Consider the following 6,385-nt stretch of genomic DNA (forward strand, 5'->3'; position numbering starts at 1 on the left):
ATGTAAAAAATTTTTGAACTTTTTATTTTTCTCTGGGTTTTTCCTTTTACAGCTAAAGCCATTCTGTGTGTGAATGTCAGTTAATTCCGTCCCACGGCCATGGAAGAGCTTAAAACTTGCTTGAGGACTTCAAGATCATGCCAGGACTAGAACTGAAAGATAATTTAGATTGCCAAATATTTCACTACAATTGAACAGGTTGTCCTTTGAAATATAATATAAAACTGATCAAAGGTCTTTAAGAAAATGGATACTTCAAGTGAATGAGTAGTGATATACAAATTTGCATTTATTTTTCTTAATTTTACTTTAGAATTTACTCATTTTGATTCTTCTTAGGGAGCATGTTTCTACTGTAGAGATACGGCATTTTATTAGAAAGTGGTGTTGATAAGGAACTTAGAAACAGAGGCAACTGGTTTTTTTTTTAACTGGAATAAATAGAAAGTTTGTGAAATGCAGAGAGTTAAGAACAAATCGTAGAAGTAATATAACAAATTATGTCCTGGAGCTAACAGTTGAACGGTTTGAGCTGTTCAAAACTACTTTTTAAATTTTAAATTTAATATTTACTTGAAGAAAATACAAGAAGCTTTCTATGAAGCATCAATGTGAATTTTGGAGCAGGTATTAATAAAAAAGACACTCTTTGAATTTCAGGAAACAATTTTATATACCATGACATTGCAGCAAGCGCAGCTTTGGTGGGCATGCAGTGTGTTTAGGATATCTTGAGTGTCCCAATCAGTCAGTCAGGCAATCATATTTATTGAGCACTTACTGTGTGCATAGCACTGTGGCTTATTGTTGACTTGTACTTCCCAAGCGCTCAGTACAGTGCTCTGAACACAGTAAGTGCTCAATAAATATGATTGAATGAATGAACCACACATAATGTGTGGTGTGTTCTTCAGGTACGAAGCACAATTAGCATGGTTTAGAGGACAGAACACAGGCTTGGGAGTCAGAGGCCATGGGTTCTAATCCTGGCTCCACCACTTGTCAGCTGTGTAACTTGGGCAAGTCACTTCATTTCTCTGTGCCTCAGTTACCTCATCTGTAAAATGGGGGTTAAGGCTGAGCCCCATGTGAGACAACATAATTACCTTGTACCTACCCCAGTGCTTAGAACAGTGCTTGGCACATAGTAAGCACTTAATAAATACCAGCATTATTATTATTATTATTATTATTATTATTATTATTAATTACATTTACTACAACAGAGACAAAATGGTGGTTTTTAGATAGTGTAGTCTTCAATGTTGTTTCCTGGAAGACACATTTTCTGGGATGAAAGGGAATAAAATTAGGCTAATGAATTAAACAAATGCACTTTGTGAGGTCCATGTGGGAAAGGGACTGTTTCTGATGCAATATTTTAATCTACCCCATTGCTTAGAGTGGTGTTTAAGGCACAAGAAGTGCTTAACAAATACCATAATTATTAACTAGAAGTAATCTCTATTTGCACTGTCATACTTTTATTACTCTGTCTTGCCATCTACTGGTACTTTAGTAAAAAAAAAAAAAACCCATCTGTTCAAGCTGATAAGAAAAGGGGTGAGATTTTAGAAATAAGATCTATGTGGACTTGATATTATCAGAACTTTGATAACATAAATGAAGTGGTCAACAGTGTATGTGATTCGATTTCCCAGTATTTGAACAGATGCTGCTGATTGAGAAGGACTGTTGCTCAGATGCCATATTATGGTAAATCCCTTGTTCCTTATAGGTAAGGACAGATTACTAGTTTTCTCTGCTTGCCTGACATGAATATCCCAATTGCAGTAGACCCAGACCTAATATCATCTAATGTTCATTACTTCATCCTAATAACCCTACTATATATATGTATGCACACATATATATATATAGCATAATTGCTCTTTCAAAGTGAACTCTGTTAGATAATAATCCTTAATAATAATTGTGGTATTTTTTAACCATTTATTATATGCCAGACACAGTACTAAGCACTGGGGTGGATACAAGCAAATCAGGTTGGACACGGTACATTTTACAGATAAGGTAATTGAAGCACAGAGAAGTGAAATGCCTTGGCCAAGGTCTAACAGCAGGCAAGTGGCTGAGCCAGAATTAGAATCCAGCAACTTTTGACTCCCAGGCTTGTGCTCTATCCACTAAGCCACACTGCTTCTTAAGTTGGATAAACAGACTTGATCTGTTGTAGATTTGAAAGGAAGTGATTTCTGACCCATCTGAGGTGGAACTATTAGTATTCTAAGTCCACATTAGCCCTTCTAGCTATACTCACACTACTGGCAAACTTCACTGACGGTGACATCTCCTTAAAGTATGAAAAACACATGCATACCTTTAGTTATTTTTTTTTTTAATTTCCTAGCTGTCATCATCTAAAAATGACAAGTCAAGTCTGATCCCAGTAAAACCCCCTGGCTAAGTTAGTTGTTGGGTCAAAGTGGGCAAGACACCTAACTTCTCTGTGTTTCAGTTTCCTCTGGTAAATTGGGGGTTAAGACTGTAAATGCCATGTGGTACAGAGACTGTGTCCAAACTGATTTCCTTATACCTACCATGATGGCGGCAGCGGCGGTTCTGGATCACCACCAAGGTCACCAGGCTTTTAAAGAATTAGTCAAAACAGCATGTGACTATTGAAAGTTTTAATGGTTTGTGGGTAAGATCGAATAGGGGGTAACACACCCAATGTCCTCCTTTCCTTAAGAGAAAAGGCGCCCCAAGTGCCCCATGTAACAAGCTTATATACTATTGTTGCTGATCACAGTGATTGGTGCGGAATTGCCGCAGCTGGGACTGGATTGTTGCAGATTTGGTGCAGGGCTGGGCGGTGTCTATCGCCTTATTCGGTTTGGTTTCTGGGACCCAGACAATGGGCTGCAGGGTCTAAGGCCCATACCATGTATGGCAACAGGACCACGTATGCTCAAACAATGCCTGCAACTTTCCATGGTACATGGGCCCGAAACAGCATATTCATTTATTCTATCATGTTGATTGAGCACTTACTGTGTGCAGAGCACTGCACTAAGCACTTGGGAAGTACAAGTTGGCAACATATAGAGACGGTCCCTACCCAACAGAGGGCTCACAGTCTAGAAGGGGAGACAGACAACAGAACAAAACATATTAACAAAATAAAATAAATAGAATAAATATGTACAAGTAAAATAGAGTAATATATACATACAAACATACATATATACAGGTGCAGTGGGGAGGGGAAGGAGGTAAGGCGGGGGGATGGGGAGGGGGAGAGGAAGGAGGGGGCTCAGTCTGGAAAGGCCTCCTGGAGGAGGTGAGCTCTCAGCAGGGCATTGAAGGGACGATGAGAGATAGCTTGGCGGATGTGCGGAGGGAGGGCATTTTAGGCCAGGGGGAGGACGTGGGCCGGGGGAGGTCGACGGCAGGACAGGCGAGAACGAGCCACAGTGAGGAGGTGCAGGCTGGGCTGGAGAAGGAGAGAAGGGAGGTGAGGAAGGAGGGGGCGAGGTGATGGAGAGCCTTGAAGCCGAGGGTGAGAAGTTTTTCCCTGATGCATAGGTTGATTGGTAGCCACTGGAGATTTTCGAGCATATGACTCCAACGCGACCCCATCAACCCCAGCACTTAGTACAGAACCTGAGACATAGTAAGTAAATACTGTAAACAACAAATTGCCTTCTCCCTGGTTCCCAAATATATCTTGAACCATACTTTAAGCAGGGGAATCAAAGGAGAAAGGGACTCTCCCCCCTCTACCAATATCTGCTACTTGCTTTCTCCTTTTTCTGTTTCCCCTGACTTTATCGTTGAAGGGGAAGCAGCTCTGAAACACAGAATAGTGAAGTCTGCAACTGCAGGAGTCAATTTCTGGGGTGGGGGGAAATGGGATGGAGTTAGGGACGGCTTGGGTCTGGATGGGAACCGAGTTAAAGTGCAGACAGCCAAGGCCTGCTGGACGGAGACACGACTGGCCTTATGTAATTCAACTGGAAAGGGGTTGAGAATATAAGTTCCTAAGGTAACAGAAGTGATTCTCTATTGGGTAACTGTCCTGATACTAATGTGCATACACACAAGTGCCCTCCATTGTGTTACTGTTTGTTCAATTACAGCAACAGGCATCTCTGATTCTTTTATCTCTTCAAGCTTCTGCTGGAAAGCAGTCACTCTTTTCAGGATTATAGGGTACTGCGGTGCTTTGTCTTGTGGATTTGTTTCCCGGTTGCCAATGAAAGGTAGAGGGAACAATGAAACAATCAAAAAGTATTCTAAAACCTGTTCATTTGAAATCCATAAAAAAGTAGCAGCTTATTTTTCATCTAGAAATGTAGAATTTTGCCATAAATAAATAGGAAGCTAAATGCATACCCCCGAAGGGGGAAAAAAAGAATAGCTTAATTTGAAAGGCTTGAAGCAATATTAGGTTTTCTCCAATTAATTATTTGTCTTCAAACTTTTACACTTGTATTCTTTGTATGCTGCTGGCACATACGGGAAATAAGGAAAGACAAATTAGAAATTAAAGCCCCAAGGTTTGTAACAGCGTGTACTAATACAATAAAAAATACTATGTAGAGGGTCCTTTAGCTACAAATCTGAAGTGATTTAAAATCTTTGAGATCTTAACAATCATCACCCTGTGCCATTATTATGCACTGTTGGTGTTCCACTGGTTACCCAGAGATATGAAGTTACTGCATTGAGTCTCTAGAAACTCAGTAGAGAGTTTAAAATTTTAAAAAGGACAAAACAAAAAAGCTGTTTCTATCTGGGCCACTAGATTAAATAAATTACTCCTCTAAAATACTACCTCTTGATGTGCTTGATACGGTTACATTTATGGAGGTGGAGGTACTACTTACCCTTCGTGGCAAGTAAGGAATATCCTCCTTGCTCTGTATAAAGGGCATTTTGACTTTGACATAGTCCTCCTGGGCAAGGCATGTCTTAATAACAAATGTCCTATTTCAAAGTCATAACAAATAAACAAAGAAAAATCTTCCCTCATCATGCCTTAATAGCAGGCAGGGGCATAGTCACAGTCAGGTTCAAGGGAAAGTCAAGTGAAGCAGAGACTTGGTTCTGCAGGGAAAATGCAAGAGATTTTGTTGTCACTTCAGCTGAAAACAAAATAACCCAAATCATCTCACAGTTATGGATAAGCTATATTTTCCCTTCATGGAAAATGTTGCCTGTAGATAATGGGGTCTGAATACATTTCTCAAGGGAATAGGTATTCATTAACCCAACCTGTTTGAGAACTTGCAAACCTCCTAAACTGATTGGATGGATCTTTCTTGGATGGGTGTGGGTGGGTTTTATTCTCCATTACCATTAGAAAATATGTGGTACCTATTTGCAGTTCAGACCCCATGTAGCTAATATTTCCTCTAATGGAAATGAGCCACACTATGTAGGATAAGAGGTCGCTTCTATCCTATACATATTTTTTATTTTTCCTTGAGAACAGACATGTTCCACAAGTTCTTAAACTTTCTCCAACTGATGTCTATTAAAGACATTAATATCCTGTAAATTTAGCTTCTGCATTTATGATTTGGTTAACTCCTCTGTAGAGCTTAAAAGTCCTTGAGATTTTCACAGATGCTATTAATGCATATAGCCTAGTGCATTTCAGAGCCAAGTGACAAATAATTTGGAACTAGAAGGTGACTTTGCTCATGACTGAAATGTGCACATTCAGGGAATTTTCCTTATTTGGTGGCTGCCCTATTGCATTTTGTAAAATCCGAATTGCTGTGGGTGGGCTTGCTGTGCTTGAGAGAACTAATAAGATAAAACTTGATTTTCTGTTTAAAATATATATGTTAAAAATGAAAGCAGGTAGTTGGCACTTTCCAGAATGAGGTGAATAACTAGTGAAATCTCAGTTTTATGCATGGTTAAACCAAGGATCAGAGATGCTCCTTGAAGGACAATCACAGAGACAGCCAATGTCAGAAGTTTCAGAACCTGGTAGTTGTTGCTTCCTAATCCTTCATTTTCCCCCTCTCAGAATTACACCTGGAGAGTTTACAGTACCCTTCCAGTCTTGACTACTGGAGGGAGAGACAAGAAGAGGCATATTCATTCCAGTCCTAGCTTGGGCAGTGGCTAGTGAGTGGAAGGCAATCTGCTACAAGTAAAAACTAACCTGTGCTGGGCAGCAGCAGCACGAGAGAGTGTAGAGAGTGGAGACTAAAGTTTACTTCATGGAAGGAGTCAATGGTAAACCACTTCTATATTTTTACCAAGAAAACTCTATGGATACTTTACGAGAATGATTGCAGATAGAGAGCAGGATGTTCTGGGAGAGATGTGCCCGTGGTATCACTATGGGTCAGAAATGACTCAATGGCATGACAAGACAGGAATCCTTCATTTTAATCCATGA

General features: G+C 39.9%; 1 non-coding gene across 1 annotated transcript; it reads left to right on the plus strand.

The window, feature by feature from the left end:
* The first annotated feature begins 5,997 nt into the window (after positions 1–5,997).
* On the plus strand, positions 5,998–6,135 carry LOC119944345. The gene has a single exon (XR_005455833.1). It is a non-coding gene; the product is annotated as a small nucleolar RNA SNORA7 (small nucleolar RNA).
* The last annotated feature ends 250 nt before the right edge of the window (positions 6,136–6,385 follow it).

The sequence above is a fragment of the Tachyglossus aculeatus genome, chromosome 22 (assembly GCF_015852505.1).
Source record: "Tachyglossus aculeatus isolate mTacAcu1 chromosome 22, mTacAcu1.pri, whole genome shotgun sequence".
NCBI classification, from domain to species: domain Eukaryota; kingdom Metazoa; phylum Chordata; class Mammalia; order Monotremata; family Tachyglossidae; genus Tachyglossus; species Tachyglossus aculeatus.